Below are 18,041 nucleotides of genomic sequence, written 5' to 3'. Positions count from 1 at the left end.
AAAATCTCAGCCTTTGACATGAGTGGAGAAAAGTTGAAATGTAAACAGAAAATATAATCTCACCCCCAAACTCTCAAGAAAAGCCTGGAGAGAAATGAGGAAAACAATAAAGAAGAACAAACATTTATTATTTAATAGAAATACATTAAACTTAGTGCTGCCATTCCTGGACATCTCTATTTATTAGACAAATCTGTCTTGAGGCCAGAGGAAGAATGGGAGTTCCCTTCCTTTTTTTTTTTTTTTTTTTTTTTGCTGCAGTAACAATAAAAGATGACAGAAAGATTTCTTAACCTCTGAGCAAGAGGCAGAATTTGGGAGGCATAATGAGATCTTTTGAGTGCCAAAGAAGTGATCTTTGCCAAGACAAAAGTTATTAGGAGTGAATGGAGAATGCAGAAAGACATTACTATGACAGCAATCTTTAAATGTCTGAAGAATATAGAAGATTAGATCTATCCTACTTGACTTCAGAAAAAGAAAAGTGAAAAAACAATACGTGGAATTTATAAGGATATAGATTTTTTTGATGCAACCTAACAACTTCCAAAATATGAGAATTGTCCAAAAATGAAATGAGCTGCTTAAAGTGGCAGTGATTTTTTTTTTTCTTTTTTGGTCAGGGGAAATTTTCAAGCCAAGATTGGATGAGCATTTGCTAGGAATTTTGCATATGGGATTTATGCTTTGAATCGATTGGGTGATCTCTAAAGTCACCTCCAAATCAACAAGCTTTTATTAAGTGTCTACTCCATTCCAGGTACTTTCCTAAGCACTGATGATACAAAGACAAAAATAAAAACAGTTTTCAACTATAAGATGCCATAGAAGCACTGTTTCATAAATGTTTGATTATTGCTGATTCTAGTAGGGAAGAAAACTATATAATATCCAAAGATCAATAAACAACATTAAAAGCATACAAAATATACAAATGCACAAAAATATACAAAATAAATAATTTGAGGACAGAAGTATTAACAACTGAGAGTATTAGGAAAGTAGTCTTATAGGTGTCATTTAAAATGAGCCTTGACTAGAATTAAGCATTACAAGAGACTTAGGTGAAAAGGAAAAACATTCTTGTATGGAAGATAGCAAACCTGTGCAAAAAAACAAAGAGGGCTGATTGAATGTCCTGTACCACAAAGAAAAAATTAGCTTGATGAGTTGAAATGTAGGAAGCATAAGGAACAGCTAGGTGGAGTGATGGATAAAATTCTGGTCCTGGAGTCAAGAAGATTCCTCTTCCTGAGTTCAAATCTAGCCTCAGACACTTACTAGCTATGTAACACTGGGCAAATCACATAATCCTGTTTGTCTCAGTTTCTTCACCTGTAAAATGAGCTGGAAAAGACTAAGGAGCAGGGAAACCAATTAGGGAAATATTAATGTAGTCTAGGCAACAGGTGATGAAGGTATATATGATGATGTATGCATGAATGTATATATGAAAGTATATATGAATGTTTAGATATTATCAATATTTGGCAATTAATTAGTTATGTCAGAGAGAGAAGATTCAAGAATGACAATGAAATTGAAACTTAGGTGATTGGAAAGATGATGATGCTCTAGTCAAAAATTAGGAAGTTAGAAAGAGGAATGTGTTTAGGAAGGAAGATCATTACATTTTGAATATGTTAATTTTGAGATTTATAAGATATTTAAGTGGGGATTCTACCAGGCATTTGGTGATAAGGACAAGTAAAACTATAGCTCCTAATGAAATAACATAAATAGAATGCAGAAACAAGACAAGGCCCAGGACAGAGCCCTGAGGCCATACAACCATAGAATCTTAGTCATGAATGGTGATACAGCAAAGGAAATAAAGAAAGAATATTGAGACAAGTAAGAAAATCACAAGAGAGCAATGTCTTGAAAACTCAGGCAGAAGAGTATGTCCAGGAAGAAGATATACTCAATAATGCCAAAGCATTAATTAAGAAGTATAAGAATTGAGGGGAAGGAAAAAAAAAAAAACCATTGAAGTTAGCCAATCTCATTGAATTTTTTAAAAGATCCATGTAATCTTGGAAAGAGCAGTTTCATTTGAATAGTAGATTATACTATTCTAAGTATAGAAACAGATTATAAGAAATTAAAAGGTCAATGTGAAATGTCAATGAATTAAAGCAATGAGGGCAGACAACCCTTTCTATAACTTTAACTATGAAAAGGAAGATATAGAATGAAGGCTTGAGATGATGGCACATGAAAGGATTTTTAGGAATGAAGATCTGGGTATTTTTTCAGGAAGGAGGAAAGGGGCCAGTGGGCCATGCTCTCTAATAACAAGTGAAAACAATGAGTGTAGATAACCCTTTAGATTAGAAATTAGAAAGGGAAAAATTATGATAAAAGGGTCAGCTTCCTAGAGAAGATAGGATGGGATGGATTGGGATCAAGAACAAAAGTAGAATGATTAGCATTGTCAAGGAGAAAAATCATTTCTTCCTCAGAGACTAGAGCAAAGAAGGGGAACATGGTAATGATATTAGGGAATTTAAGCCAAAAAACAAAACAAAAAACAAAAACAAAAACAGAAAAAAAAGGTTCAAGTAAATGAGAAGAGAAGAGATTTGCAATCTTGAATAGTTTCACCTCCACAAGACAATCAGGAAGAAATAAAAGAATTGTCATGCAAGGATGATGGCTCACTCAAAATTGGATAAGGAATTCATAGTAGGCCTAGGGAATATGGTTGTATAGCTTCCTCCAACATGGTGTTCAGTAAAGCAAGATTAAAAATAGAGAAGGCAGATCGTGGGGGTAATCCAGGATAGGTTTGGAAAGTGATAATAGGACAAAGAATCAAGAAGTTCAAGGGTAAAAGACTAAAGATAAAGTGATTAACTAGAGAATCAAGATTGTGAATGGAGAAAAATATGATCAGAGGAGCAGTGATGGACTGGAAAAGCAGAAACATCAAATGAGTAGGAAATATAGGCTTACAAGAAGTGAAGCAGAGAAAGAAATGGCAGGATAGAAGATTCTGTATGACCAAACAGAAAGATTTCAGACTTCTAGACTGCAGAAACAGAAAATTTGTAATAATGATAAGATTAAAGTGTGAACTATCCTTCTGTGTGACTTGGAATGAAGTTATAGGTTATTAGGAGTTTGATAAACTGAATGTTTGAGGGGATATCAACATGAGTATTGAATTATATAAGAATAAAAGCAACTCTGGAATTTTATGATTACATGAAGCACCCTCATCATAGGATTCTGCTCCAGATTTGATTGACCTGGCCATTCAATGTCCCTCCTACAATATCTCACACAAAACTGACCACTCTGCTTGAAAGCAGATCCTCATCTCACTTTTTAAAGATCATATAGACTTAGAGCTGGAAAGGGTCTTACACGTCATAGAGTCTAATACCATTTTGTAGACAAGGAAATTGACATTCAAAGACATGAAGAGACTTGTCTAAGATCAAACAGAGAAGCAGCAAGCCCAGACCTCAAACTCATGCCTTCTCAAATCAAATCAAGAGGCATTTATTAAGCACCTACTATGTGCCAGGAACTGTCCTAAATATTAGAGAAAGAAAGAAAAAAAGAAAAAAAAGAGAGAGAGAAAGAAAGAGTCACTGACCTCAAAGAGCTCACAGTCTAATGGAGGAGACAATATACAAACAACTATACACAAGATACATAAATATAGATAGATGGGGGGAAGGGAATGAGACAGAGAGAGGGATGGAAAGAGAGAGAAAGGGATAGGCAAACAGAGAGATAAAGGGAGGAGAGAGAGAGAGAGAGAGAGAGAGAGAGAGAGAGAGAGAGAGAGAGAGAGGGAGAGAGAGAGAGAGAGAGAGAGAGAGAGAGAGAGAAAGGAAGGAATAATGAGGGAGGGAGGGAGAGAGAGAGAGACTTGGAAGAAATCTCAGCGGGAAAACACTAAGGAATCAGGAATGCAGTTAGAAGAAAGTGGAATTGTAGATGACTCCATAGAATGCAGACATTGAAGGGAAATATGAAGGCAGCCAAAGAAAATGCACAGAAATGGGAAATGGAGAATATTGTTGAAAGAACAATAAGGAGGCCAGTGCCACTGGGTGGTAGAGTCACTGGCAGATATAGGAATTCTGGAAAAGTAGAAAAAAGTTCTGTCCTCTGTTTCTAGATTCAGTGCTCTCTCTCTCTCCATATTACCAGGCTACCTTTCATTGATTTCATGTTTTAATTTATTGGCCATACAATAGTCATCTGAACACTTAATGATCACTCCCATCAATGAAGCTAACAGAGCAATAGATCTGACAATTAATGTCAAGGACTATAAATTTTTGTAAATGTTATAAGAAATTATCAGTGTTACTTGATATTTAAATGCTAATTTTTAACACTCAGACTTTCACTGCAGTGTTTTAACTCCTAATTTGAAATTAGTTATACCGTGGCAAATTCCTTAATTTCTTCACAAAAGAAAAGAAATTGGATGGCTCTTGCTCTGACCTTTGCTTTGGCAATAGTTAATTATTGGGTGGGTCAATCATCCTTTATTATCAGGGTAAATTTGCTTACAATCAAATCTTTTGGTCAAGATAATGTAGTTCAGTGATTGAAACTTTGAATTCAAGAGATCAGAGTTGGAAGGGATCAGGAAGAACATCTATTTCAAACCCCTCATTTTAAAGACAAGAAAACTAAGGTTCAGGGAATTTAAATGATTTGCTCAAAGTCACATTGTAATGCCTTAGAAACTGAGCAAGATAGAGATTAGAGAGTATTTAATAATTTGTTAAATGGAGAGATTTACTGTGATCAAATGGATCCATGGTTTGGTACCAGGGCTGAATGAATCCAACAAACAATGTGAGTTCTCAAAGACATATATACACATGGCTCAGATGCAGGGGGTAGACTGAGGCAGGGGCAGAGTCAGGGTGCTGAGAGCAGGAATGGGATGACAGGGTGGGATGAGCCACCAGAGATAAGATGACATAATCAGGGGGAGGCACCCCTGACATGGGGAGAGGCATCTTGATAAGATGGCATCTGATATTCCAGTAGCTTGGGATGGGGAGAGGCATTCTGATATTCTAAAACATTAAGATCTTTTATCTTATCAAATATTCTGATAAAGAGGGAGGGGAGGTTTTGTTGGACTGAGCTTTGACTGAAGCAGAGAAACTGAGTCAGGACTTGGTCAAGACTCAGAACTGTGGCATAACAACATGAGTCTTAATAATGAAAGGTGAAATAAAAATCTGGTTTTTGACTCTAAAGCCAGCGTTCTTTCCAAGTTCTATCTACCTAGGAATATGACTAAATCCAGGTTTGGTAAAAACCCATTCAAATCAGTGTCTAGATAGGAAAGAGTCATAAAGATAGTTTGACAGAGTGTTAAACCTTCCTGACATTCTTATATTCCCTGCCCTGCCACACCAATATCATATTCCCTACTATGAAAACTCTTTCAGCAATGAGAGACACACTGATGGAAAGATACATTCTCAATTTTGAGAGCCACTATGCTAATGAGAATATTCCACCTCGTAGTGAGCACAACTTGCTCTCCATTCATCTCTACAATGTAAATAAATCTACAATATACATTTCTCAATGTAAATACAATGTGGATAGAATCCTTCTCCCCTATGTCATTTTAAAAAATAACAATAATAAAGATTTATAATCAAAGAAAGAAAGAAATATAAAGTAATGTAGCCAAACTAGAAAGAAAAAAGAAATAGCCAAAACAGAAAGAGAGAGGAAGGAAGGAAGGAAGGAAGGAAGGAAGGAAGGAAGGAAGGAAGGAAGGAAGGAAGGAAGGAAGGAAGGAAGGAAGGGAGGGAGGGAGGGAGGGAGGAGGGAAGGGAAGAAGGAGAGAAGGAGTGGGGAGAGAGGGAGAGAGGGAGAGGGAGAGAGGCAGAGGGGGAGAGAGAGAGAGAGAGAGAGAGAGAGAGAGAGAGAGAGAGAGAGAGAGAGAGAGAGAATGAGAATTCAGGGGTGTGAAAAGAGTATGGATATGCAATTGCAACAGAAGAAATGGAAAGGTACAATTCCCTTTTCTCCCCAGCCTTCCACCAGTGGTGCTTTTCTCTGTGTGTTAGATTGGTCTGATTCCTATTGTTCAGCCTAGCCACCGCCCTGTAGCAATCCTATTCTGAGAAAAGACTGCCACGCCCAGTCGTAAGGACAAAGGCAAGGGGATCAGGGGAAATCGGAGAGTGCAGAGACCTGGGCTTTACTTTATTTATAGTTATGTGATAAATTGGGCTCCATGACTAGGAAGTGTAAATCAATTGCTATCTCTATAAACAGACACATAAAAAGGGGGCTTAAAATGTATGTCTGTTATAAATACCATCTTATAAAAAAAGAATTTTTTTTTTCCTAGAAAGAAAGGGTTGTGGCCAAAGGTCTCTCATTTTGAGAAAAGGGAGAATGTCGCCCCCTTTTGTTCAAAAATAAGAGTTGCTTTCAGTGCCCTGAAACTACAATTGCAGTATTGAATTAGGAAAGAAAGAAAGAAGGAAGGAAGGAAGGGAGGGAGGGAGGGAGGGAGAGAATATTTATCTCTAATAAGGCATTGGCTAAAATGATGAAAATGATGGAATCTGAGGATTGGAAGGGACCTAGAAATTATGTAACTCAACCTCCCACTCAATAAAGAAAACCGGCTACTGTATTTGAACCTAATCTCCGTTGAACAATTCCTGAAACAGGGATCTGACTGTCTCACAAGGAAATCTATTACATTGTTGCACAGATCAAATTGTCTCCTAACTTGCATCTAATGGTATTCATTCTACCTTCCGGTGCTACATAGAATAAACTACTCCCAATTTCACTCTTCACTCTTTGGACTTCAATTTCTAGCTAAGAGCTTTCTCCTGTTAGTGACATTTTTGCACTCCAGCCCTTTCTGCTCATTGGTGAGTCCTTGGCCTGGACTACTACATCTTGAGTTCAATCAGATACCAAGAAGCTGCATGACTCTAAACAAATCATTTTTTTCGGCTTCAGTTTGGCTTCCCCAACTGTAAAATGGGGATAATAATAGCTCCTACTCCCCTCAGGGTTGAGAGGATAAAATATGATAATATTTGTTAAATCTGGCACAAAGCAAATACTTGTTATGTAAATGCTTGTTTTCTTCCTGTATTACTTTGTTATCCTTTCTCCATCAGCCCACAGCTTTCAAGTTCCTATTTATATGTCATCTTCCCACAGTAGAATGTGAGATGTTTGAGGGTAGGAAATGGTTTGTTCTCAGAGGTTTTTATGGTTTGTTTTTTGCTTGCATTGGTATTCCTAACATTTAGTACATCTCCTGACACATAGTAAATTTAACAAAGATAGTTTCTATCTACTCCATTTTTCACATTCATTCAAAATACAATAAATGTTTGATTGTTTTTTAAATATCCAGGAGATGAAAAGCTCTTTACTAGTATTCTATACCTATGTCTAATTATAGAATGGAAGTAATTCTGGGGTATAATAAGCTTTGCCAATAGACTGCAAGTTCTAGGAGGTTTTATGAAATTTGTAAGCCTTCAAACATGTATGTAAATAAGGGCTATTTGTTCTCCACAAAGAAGCCTGGCTAGCCAGAGAAGCTCATGAAAACAATCTACTAATCTATGAAGGAGTTGTGATCAGCTTTGATGGAAAGAGAAGTCACAGTGATGACATCAGATCTCTTTGGAAGCTTTAAAACTTGAGGAATTCAGTCTTCTAGAAGCATAGTTTTAAAAAAGAAGATTCATTCTCAGGGTATATTCTGTGTTTTTGAAGCATTTATATGACAATCCTTCATATGTTTCTCCCCATCCCAAATGCACATGTGTACATGATTATATAGATGCATGTATACATGTATACATATATACATACATACATACATTCATATACACATATCTCTTTTCTAGGCTAACTTTCCAATTTTTTCAAATGGCAGGATTTTCAGCATTTTCAGAATTTAGATCAGCTTCCTTTAGACACCTTCCAGCTTGTCAACATCTTTAAAATGTAATGTCGGCATCTCTTCCACTTCTTCACCAAGGATGGGGGACCAAAGGTGTGGAATGCTGAATATAATACCAGATTTTCTTGATATAGTTGACTTTTCTGAACTGTTTCTTTTTTCTTTTTTATTCTTTGTTATGATGAGGGGTAAGTTTCTAATGTAGGCCTTCCCTACCATCCATGAACAAAAAATGTTGGTCTTTCAACATTATACAATTTATATAGTCTCTGGAATTAGAAGATCTGGGTTTGAATCCCACCTGTGATGGCTCTTAACTATATTATCTCAAGCAAATCATTTGGCATCCCTGGACCTCAGTTTTCTTATCTATGAAATGAGGGGTGTTGGTCCAATATAAATTGGACATATGATTTGAAATATTTCAAAGAGTGATATGGCTGTGTCTTAAGCAAAGCACTCTTATTCTCTTACCTATCCTTGGGAGAAGCCCTAAGCAAAGCTATAACTCTGATAGAGTTTGGGGTTTTCATATCTTCCCATCTTCCTCTTTGCCACTGATAAAGGACTTACTATCACTTTAGATACTTGGAACTTTAGTGATGGCAAATTGCCTATATTTTCAAGGAAAGATGCAATAATTTAAGCAAGAAGAGAGTAAATGGTTGCCTCATCTGGAATTGTTGACAGTGAAGTACCAAAGACCAACCAACTAGGTGATATACATTCCCAACTGGTCAAGGATATGGATGCAATCTTTCAACTGAAAAATGCTACAGCTCAGGGAATCTGAAGCTGTGTATAGAAAATCTAACAGTCTCCCAGAATATAATAGAAAGAATTGCTATTCCCTGAGTAAATCAATAATGATTAAGCTTTCAACTGGCTCTCCAGACTTGAAGATAATTGGCATAAATCATATGGCAAGATCTGGTGAGCAGGTCAAAGAGACTAGTCTAGAATAATTTTTTTTGTTTGTTCTTTTACATATATACTTTAGAGTTCTTTCGTCAATCATGCATTGGGGAAAAAAAAAATTTCTTTAGCTCTCTTCTTGTCTTATACCCTATTGTAATTGGTAAATTCCTTTGTAAATAAGTATCCTTGTAAAATATATTTCACATCTCAAGGTAGGGGAATGAGTAAAAAAAGTTGAATACTGTCAAATTTGGTACTTAATTTTTGCTTAATTGATTTTTTGTAATAAGGAAGGTTCCTCTGGGAGAGGAGATTTTTCAGAAAATAATTGTGTTATAAAAACCAAAGGTATCGATAAAACTTTAAGAAAAAAGTCATAAATATTCTTACCTAAAATTTAAAATAACTTGGATCTATTAAAAGGAAGGAAAAGGTGGATGCTAGATTAAGGCCTGTGGAGGGCGGCAGCAGCAAAGGGAAGGGAGAAAGTCAGGCTGTTAATATCAACATGACAAAGCACGTATCAAAGCAAGACTAAACATGTGAGCCATGAGGTAGAATAGAAGAATAATGATTTAGGAGCCCTTCCTAATTATTGTATAGTAGAAAGAGTATTATTTTAACCAATATTTTTAACACATGACATAAAGAAATTAAAAGGCACTTTTTAAGGTTTACAATATGCCAGACATTGTGCTAAGAATTAGAGGTGCAAAAATTAAAAAAGAAAGAAAATTTGCCTTCAAGGAGCTCATATGCTAATAGGGGAAGATAAAACATATGGGGAGAGGAGACAGAGAAGGGAGTTTTGCTTTAAGGAAGTCTCTCTGACTTGCATCCTAGTAGTCATTCTGGATTCCTCACTATTTCTCACTATATGGCAACAGCCAAGGCCTGTTGATTTCATCTTTTCAATGACTGCTAGTGGACCTGCCTGCTTCAAGTTTCTCCCCACTCCAATCCATTTTCCATTCAGCCTCAAGTGATTTTGGCACAGTGACTAAGTGATTAACACAAGCCTGATCATGTCACCACCCCTACTTAAAATCCAGTGGCTCCCTATTACTTCTAGATTCGAATACTAAATACTCTCCTTGGCATTCAAAACTCTTCATAATCTAGCTCCTTATATTTCTGGTCTTCTTATACTTTACTCCCTCCTATATACTCTCTGATCAAGTAACATTGGTCTCCTCACAAGGAAACACAAGACACTATTTGTCAGTACTGGGCATTTCTTTTGGCTGTCCATTATATCTGGAATGCTCTCCCTTCTCCACTCCAATTACTAATCTTCCTAGCTGTCTCTAAGTCCCAACTAAAACCCCATCTCCTTCCCTAATCCTTAATTGGAATACCTTCCCTCTGTTAATTATTTCCTATTTTTCTTGTCCAAAGTCACACATTGAGTTAACAGAAGAATCTTGATTAGAAGTCAGGCCTTCTGACTCTCAGTCTTCTATTCTTTTTATTATACCTTGTTTCCTCCACAAGGATAGTAGGTACTATCATGGTTTCCTCCCTAGGGCATTTCTTCTTACTCAGGAATACCATCACTATGCTACCTTTTCTTACTTCTGATCATGTAACTCAATGGAAATCATAGTGGCCTTAGAATCAGAGGCCCTGAATTTGAATCCTGTCTGCTGTTTACTATATGACATGGGACAGTTCACGTAAGGTCTCTGGGCCTCAATTTTCTTATTTACAAAACGAGAGAACTGGACTAGAAGCTTTTTATTTATTTATTTTTTAAAATAACTTTTTATTGACAGAACCTATGCCAGGGTAGTTTTTTACAACATTATCCCTTGCACTCACTTCTGTTCTGATTTTTCCCCTCCCTCCCTCCGCCCTCTCCCTAAAGATGGCAAGCAGTCCTATACATGTTAAATAGATTGCAGTGGATCTTGGATATAATATATGTGTGCAGAACCGAACAGTTTTCTTGTTGCTCAAGGAGAATTGGATTTAGAAGGTATAAATAACCTGGGAAGAAGAACAAAAATGAAAGCAGTTTACATTCATTTCCTAGTGTTCTTTCTTTGGGTGTAGCTGCTTCTGTCCATCCTTGATCAATTGAAACTCAGTTGGATCTTGTCTTTGTTGAAGAAATCCACTTCCATCAGAATACATCCTCATACAGTATCGCTGTTGAGGTATATAATGATTTCCTGGTTCTGCTTATTTCGCTCAGCATCAGTTCATGTAAGTCTCGCCAATCCTCTCTGTATTTGTCCTGTTGGTCATTTCTTACAGAACAATAATATTCCATAACATTCATATACCACAATTTACTCAACCATTCTCCAATTGATGGGCATCCATTCATTTTCCAGCTTCTGGCCACTACAAACAGGGCTACCACAAACATTTTGGCACATACAGGTCCCTTTCCCTTTTTTAGTATCTCTTTGGGGTATAAGCCCAGTAGAGACACTGCTGGATCAAAGGGTATGCACAGTTTGATAACTTTTTGGGCATAGTTCCAAATTGCTCTCCAGAATGGCTGGATGTATTCACAATTCCACCAACAATGTATCAGTGTCCCTGTTTTCCCACATCCCTCCAACATTCTGCATTATCTTTCCCTGTCATTCTTAGAAGCTTTTTAAATTGCCTTCCAGCTTTAAATCCATATTCCTCAGCAATGATAATTTGAAAAAAAAATTAATTTGTCTCAGAAAAGTCTAAAGTCCCCAATTCAAGAAATTTATGACTAGTACTATAATTTCTGTTACCTTAACAAGATTGGAGAGATATGCTTTAGGGATGGGAACAGCATTCTTTTATTTATCAGATAGCACTACAGAGCCAAAAAGATTTTTTTTATATATAAATTAATATATAGGTATAATTAATACTCCCCCCCCAAAAAAAAAAACCACTTCCAATTGGCAATTGACATTGTTACATTACTGTTAACTAGATAGCCTTATAAACCTCTATTTCTTTTGGGTTTTGCTTAAAACTTTAGCAGTGTAATTTCCTATTTGTTCTCTCTCCCCTTTAATTTGCTGGTCTATGTTCATGAAATCATGGCACATAGATTTAAGGCAGCAGAATGGATAGGATGCTGGACTTAAAGGAAGAAGAACTGAGTTCAAATTCTGTTTCAAGCATTTATTAATATATGTGACAGTAGTTGTCTCTTAATCCCTCCCAATCTCACTGTTCTTAGCTGTAAAATGAGGGTGATAACAGTTCAAATAATTTAACACATGCAAAAGCCATACCAAATTTTGAAGTATTATATTCATACTAGCTATTATTTTTTCAATAATATACAATTCCTGGTGACCACATTTGGGAGTTTCTTGGCAGAAATACTGAAGTAGTTGTCATTTCCTTTTCCAATTCATTTTACAGCCAAGAAAACTGAGGCAGACTGAATTGAATGACTTCCCTGGGGTCATATAGCTAGTAAACGTCTTAAGACCAGATTTAAACTCAGGAAGATGAGTCTTTCTGATTCTAAGACCAGCACTCTATCCACTGCATCACTCAGCTGCCCATAGTTATTATTTTTATCATCCATTCCAATCTCATTTTACAGATAAAAAAATTGAAACCCTAAAAGGTTAAAAAAAAGTTAAGTAATAAAATACCTATTAATATAGGTAATAAGAATCAAACTCTGCTTTGCTCTTTGTGCTTTCTATGCTGGAGTCTAAGACCCCAAGAAACTTTGAGCCCCTATGAACTGATTGATTAATTAACCTTGCTGGTTGGTCTTGTGTCCAGCAAGACAAGAGAATATTGTGTGGTCTATATAGAAAAATACATCCAGGCAAAAGGGACACATTAGAAAGGAAGAATGGCAAAGTTATTTAAGTGGAAAATGTTGCCATACAGAGATGATCTATGAGACATTTTATGCAGAGAAAGGTCAGCTGACAACCCAGCAGGCTGGGATCATAAGAATAAACAAGAAAAGACGATTATGAGCTGGCTTTTGGGAAACAATCAATTCATCCAGACAGAAAAAGCTAGACACAGTCAGAATTATGTGGACTGTTCTCTCCACAAATTACATAAATGCACAAATCTAAATAGAAAATCATATTTGTTGTGTAAACTGTACAACAGGAGACTGGAAAGGGCAAGAAAGATCCAAAAGCCAATGGCCTCTGTATTCTATGCCACTGATATCAGGGAAGAAGTTGAGGACAAACCTGTTATTATACTACTGATATATGGTTTTCAGTCATATAGCATTCTCATTAATGTCTAGACAAGACTAACTTTAGAGATAACATGGGAAGGTATACTGCAGACTGGTGGGTGGTAATAATTGCAGAAAATAAGCTTGAGGAGTAGAAAGCTGCCCTTAAAGCCAACAAGGAGAGTAAAACCAGGACCTGAAGCAACAGTGAAAAGCAGGACATCTACAAAGGACTAAAGTTATTTTGTGAATCACTAAGGAGTGGAGGCAAATGTCAGGAATGTAAAAAGAAAAGGCAAAAATTTTGATAACTCATATAGTAGCAAAATGTTGGAATAGTTACTCCAGAGAGACAGTAAACCCTGGATTGAAAGTGAGCACAGTGTTACATAATAAACACTTTTAAAAATTTATTGATTGAGAAGAAGTGAGTTCAAATTTAAAATACACCACTTAATATTTAGGTGACACTAAACAAGTCCTTTCATCTCAAGAGCCTCTTGCAAGAGGCTGGACTAAATCCTAGGTTTTTCTGGGGGTCTTTACTATTTTTAGCATTTCATATGAGAGATCATTGAAAGAACTTCTATTGCTAAATTCCTAAACCACATGGATTATAAGATATGATTATAATAGCAATAACTAGCCCTTTATATTTTACAAAGCATATATATGAAAATCATACAATTATATATACATTTTCTCATTTATTCATCACAACTACCCTATGAATTAGATAATATTATTATGCTCATTTTATAGTTGAGAAAACTGATATTGAGAAAGGTGAAAGTTATTTGCCTAGGGTCACATACCCACTGAGGGTCTAAGGCAGGATTCAAACTCAGTTTTTCCTTACCCCTAAGTCCATCTCTCTAGCCATTATGCTATCCATTGGCCTAAATCTAGCAAGAGGTGGAAGACCATCTGGAAAAATCATATTTTAGATTCGCCAGAGGCATTATAAATACCCTGAGATGCCATTCAGATAATGCAATATATCCAAGTATTTTAGATATTCTTGATTAAATGTGAAGTTTTCTGAGAGTTCATCTGTCTCCATGACAATTTTCTGTATTCTGAAGACTCATGCTACACATATCTGGCTAGGACTGGCCTGTCTCCAGCAGAACAAGTTAGAAAAATACACTTTTGAAGTCCCTAAAGACAAATTCCTGGCATTTTATTTTATCTATAAGACATCTAACTTGATGCCCAAAAAGATGGAATGCACTTGTTGACAAGTGGTAGATCTCAGCACCTCCAATGGACCTGCTATTTCTAAGTTTGTGAGCTATTACCATCAATTCATGTCCATCTCTTTATCATAACCATACATTCACCATTCACTCACTATTGTGAAAAAAAGTTTGTTGCTGTTGGTTGTTGAGTCTTTTCAGTCATGTAGCCCATTAGGGGTTTTCTTGGCAAAGATACTAGAATGATTTGCCCTTTCTTTTTTCCAGTTCATTTTGCAGATGAGAAACTGAGACAAACAGGGTTAAGTGACTTACCCAGGATCACACACCTAGTAAGTGTCAAAGGCTAAATTTGAACTCAGGAAGATGAGCCTTTCCTACTCCAGACCCAGTGTTCTATCCACTGATCTACCTAGCTTAAAGACAATGCCTTCCACTGATCCCCCAATTCCACTGATTTCAAAGTGTTTATGATAATATGATATTTATATAGTACTTTGAAGTTTGCAAAGCACTTTATATGTTATTATGTAATTATTAGAATTATGTAATCATCAGAAAAATCACAATAGTCCTAGGAGATAGGTGTTATTATTATCCCCACTTACAGATGAAAAAACTGAAGGAGATGGGTTAAGTAACTTACCAAGATTCATATAGATAAGAGTTTGAGGCAATAATCAAACTCAATTCTTTCTGACTCTAGTCCAGCTTTCTAGTTACTCTGCTATCTATTTTTCTAAATCTGGCAAAGGGTAAAAGAACTTGTGAAATGTGTAGAAAACCAAATTGTAAAACATAATTTGATTCTTTAATTTTAAGTCTAGTAATTAATTGCCTATGTCACCTGGCAGCCTTTTGCACCCTAATATGGAAAATAAGGTATGTATGAAAATCAGTATGATGCAAGGTAGAGTATAAGAAGGGCAAAGAAAAGATCGTGAAAATGCTATAAAAATAATAAATATGAATAAGAAGAAAGACTGCTTATTGTAGTTGCTGAACTAAAATCTGTTTCTTTCAAAACTCAACAGACAGAAATGTGGAGACAATAAACTTCAGGAATATGAAATAATTTTTTGTAAATATACAAAAGAGAGAGAAAGACAACTTCTAAAATGAAGTTTGGCTGAAATATAGAATGCGTAAAAGAAAGGAGAATAAATTAAAGCCAGAAATGTAAGCTAAAGCCAAATCAATGAGAGCTTTAAATGGCATGCTGAAGAGTTTAAACTTTATCCTAGCAGCTAGGAAGAGTTAAGGCTGTTGAACCCTGGAGGAGCCTTAGTCTGCATGCTCCCCTTGACCAAAAACAATTATATAATATACATAGAAGAATTATATAATATGAAGGAAGGAACTTTGGTCACATGACCCTAAGCCTTTGATTTCTCACTGACAGAGGCAAATACATATTATAAATGTCCTTCCTTTTACTTGAAATTATCAGGTACTTATTGATAGATGCCAACCTTCTCCATAAATGCAGGGGACAAATAATAATTATAACTTAATCAAAGAATAACTTACTATTAAACATATATGAATTATGAAAAAAAAAAAAAAAAAGCCCAAGCCAAACATCCAGGAAGAATGGTACAACAGTTAATTGATGATGTGTGACTAGAATCCAGGAGAGAGAATAGAACAACATCTATAGATTTGGGAAATATCTACATAGAAATAATCATTGAATCCTTGAGAACAAAATATATTACCAAAGGAGAAATCATAAAGGAAAAAAAAAAGAAAGAAAATTACACTGTGGGATGCTGAGGATAGGGTCAGGCCAAGAACATGCTAGGTCTGGAGCATTCCAAGGTCCAGGGATTCTCTATGCAAAAGAATAGGAGAGAATACTGTGACAGGGACAGCTACTAAGTGGCAACTTTCTCATTCACTATTCAATTCTGGGATACAGATCCAGGGTAGATTAAGAAGGGAATATTCTTATGACAGCAGTATTCCTGGGGCAACTAGATGGTGTTGTGAATAGAGCATCAGCCTTAGAATCAGGAAGATCTGATTTCAAATTCTCCTTAGACATAATATTTACTAGCTGTATGATCCTGGGCAAGTCACTTAACCCCAATTGCTTCATACACACACACACACACACACACACACACACACACACACACACAAAATAGACAGTAATATTTCTTTGGCTAGGGCTAAAAAAGGAAGAAGTTCAGAAGCAAAAAGCAATGATTTAACTCAATCCCCAGTAGCAGAATGTCAACAACCAGCATCTAGTTCAGCCTACAAAGAAATAAGCAAGGTAGGAATGCCCAGACTAAAGAGTAGCCTACAATAATCATGATTTCCACTTGGCTAGGAGAGGGTGGAATCTAGCTTCAGTCTACTACTGCACAGACCCAAACTCAGATTAGGAATTTGTAGAGCTCAGATTTAAGAAGAGGTGGAGAATGATGAGAGAGTATATAACAATCAGACTTTGCATTGGATCAGACTACTTAGGGAATCTAAAAGATTTCAGATCCCCAGCATGATCCTGTGATGTTGGAAAAGTACAACACTTAATACCCTCCCAAGAGCAACAACAATACCAATCCAAACCTTCTGTCCAAAAGTACCCCTAACATCAAGTGTGAAGTCAGGAGGTAGGTTGAAAGAATGAGAAAATGAAAAAATATATATACCAAAAAGAGTTATTATGGTGGAAAAGAAGCTCAAGATGCAAATTAGTCCAAAAGATCTACAAGCAATGAACGCCTCAGAGAAAACTACTTCCTGGGCACAAAAACTATTCCTTGGACAAAAATTCAACTAGATTTCGTCCTGGAAGATATGAAGAAGCAAGAGAATTTTAAAATTTTTTAAGACCTACAGATTTTTTTTTTAATCATTTAACTGAAAATACTTAACAAATTTTTTGAAAAAAAAAAATGAGGGTTCTGGAAGAAAGAATTATTTAAGGAATTAACAATTTGGCATAGAAAAGAAAAAGCCTTTACCAAGCAACAAATTCCCTGAAAATTTGAATGGCCAAATAGAAGCCAATAACTCCATGAGACAGCAAGAAATAATAGAAACATAGTCAAAGACTGAAAAAAATAGAAGAAAGTGTAGTCATAGCAAAATTAACTGTCTTGGAAAACAAAATGAAAAAGAAAAATTTGAGAATCATTTTACTATCTGAATACCAGGACCAAAAGAGAGAGAGAGAGAGAGAGAGAGAGAGAGAGAGCGCCTAGATAGCATATTTCAAGAAACTTTAAGATAAAATTCAGATCTCTTTGGACCAAAGGGCAAAATGGAAATAGAAAGAATCCATTGGTCACCTCCTTTAAAAACAAAACAACGAAAGCAGCATATCCAAGATTTCCAGGTCAAGGAAAAAATTTTGCCAGTGTCTATAAATAAAGAATCAAGTACCAAGGAGCAACTGTCAAGATCACATAATTTTGCAGCTCCCACTAAAAAGAAGCAAAAACTTGGAATACAGTATTCCAAAAAACAAGGTAAATGAACTTTTAGCCAAAATTAGCTTACTCAAAAAAAAACAAAAAACAAACAAAAAAAAAAAAAACTGAGTTTAACACTACACTGGGGCAGAGAGGGGAAATGGATCTTTAATGAAATAGAAGACTTTCATACATTCCTGATTAGAAGATAATAGTTGTAGAGAAACTCAAGATCAAACAGAGGAGAGAAACATGAAATAGGAAATATGAATAAGGAACTAAAGAAAGATAAACTGCTTATATTCAAATATGGGGTAATTATACATATGTCCCCCTGAATTGTTTCATCAACAAAGATCAAAGAGGGAATCTAAAGCTGC

The sequence above is a fragment of the Sarcophilus harrisii genome, chromosome 3 (genome assembly GCF_902635505.1).
Source record: "Sarcophilus harrisii chromosome 3, mSarHar1.11, whole genome shotgun sequence".
Classification (NCBI taxonomy): Eukaryota; Metazoa; Chordata; class Mammalia; order Dasyuromorphia; family Dasyuridae; genus Sarcophilus; species Sarcophilus harrisii.
This window is presented reverse-complemented; position numbering follows the sequence as displayed.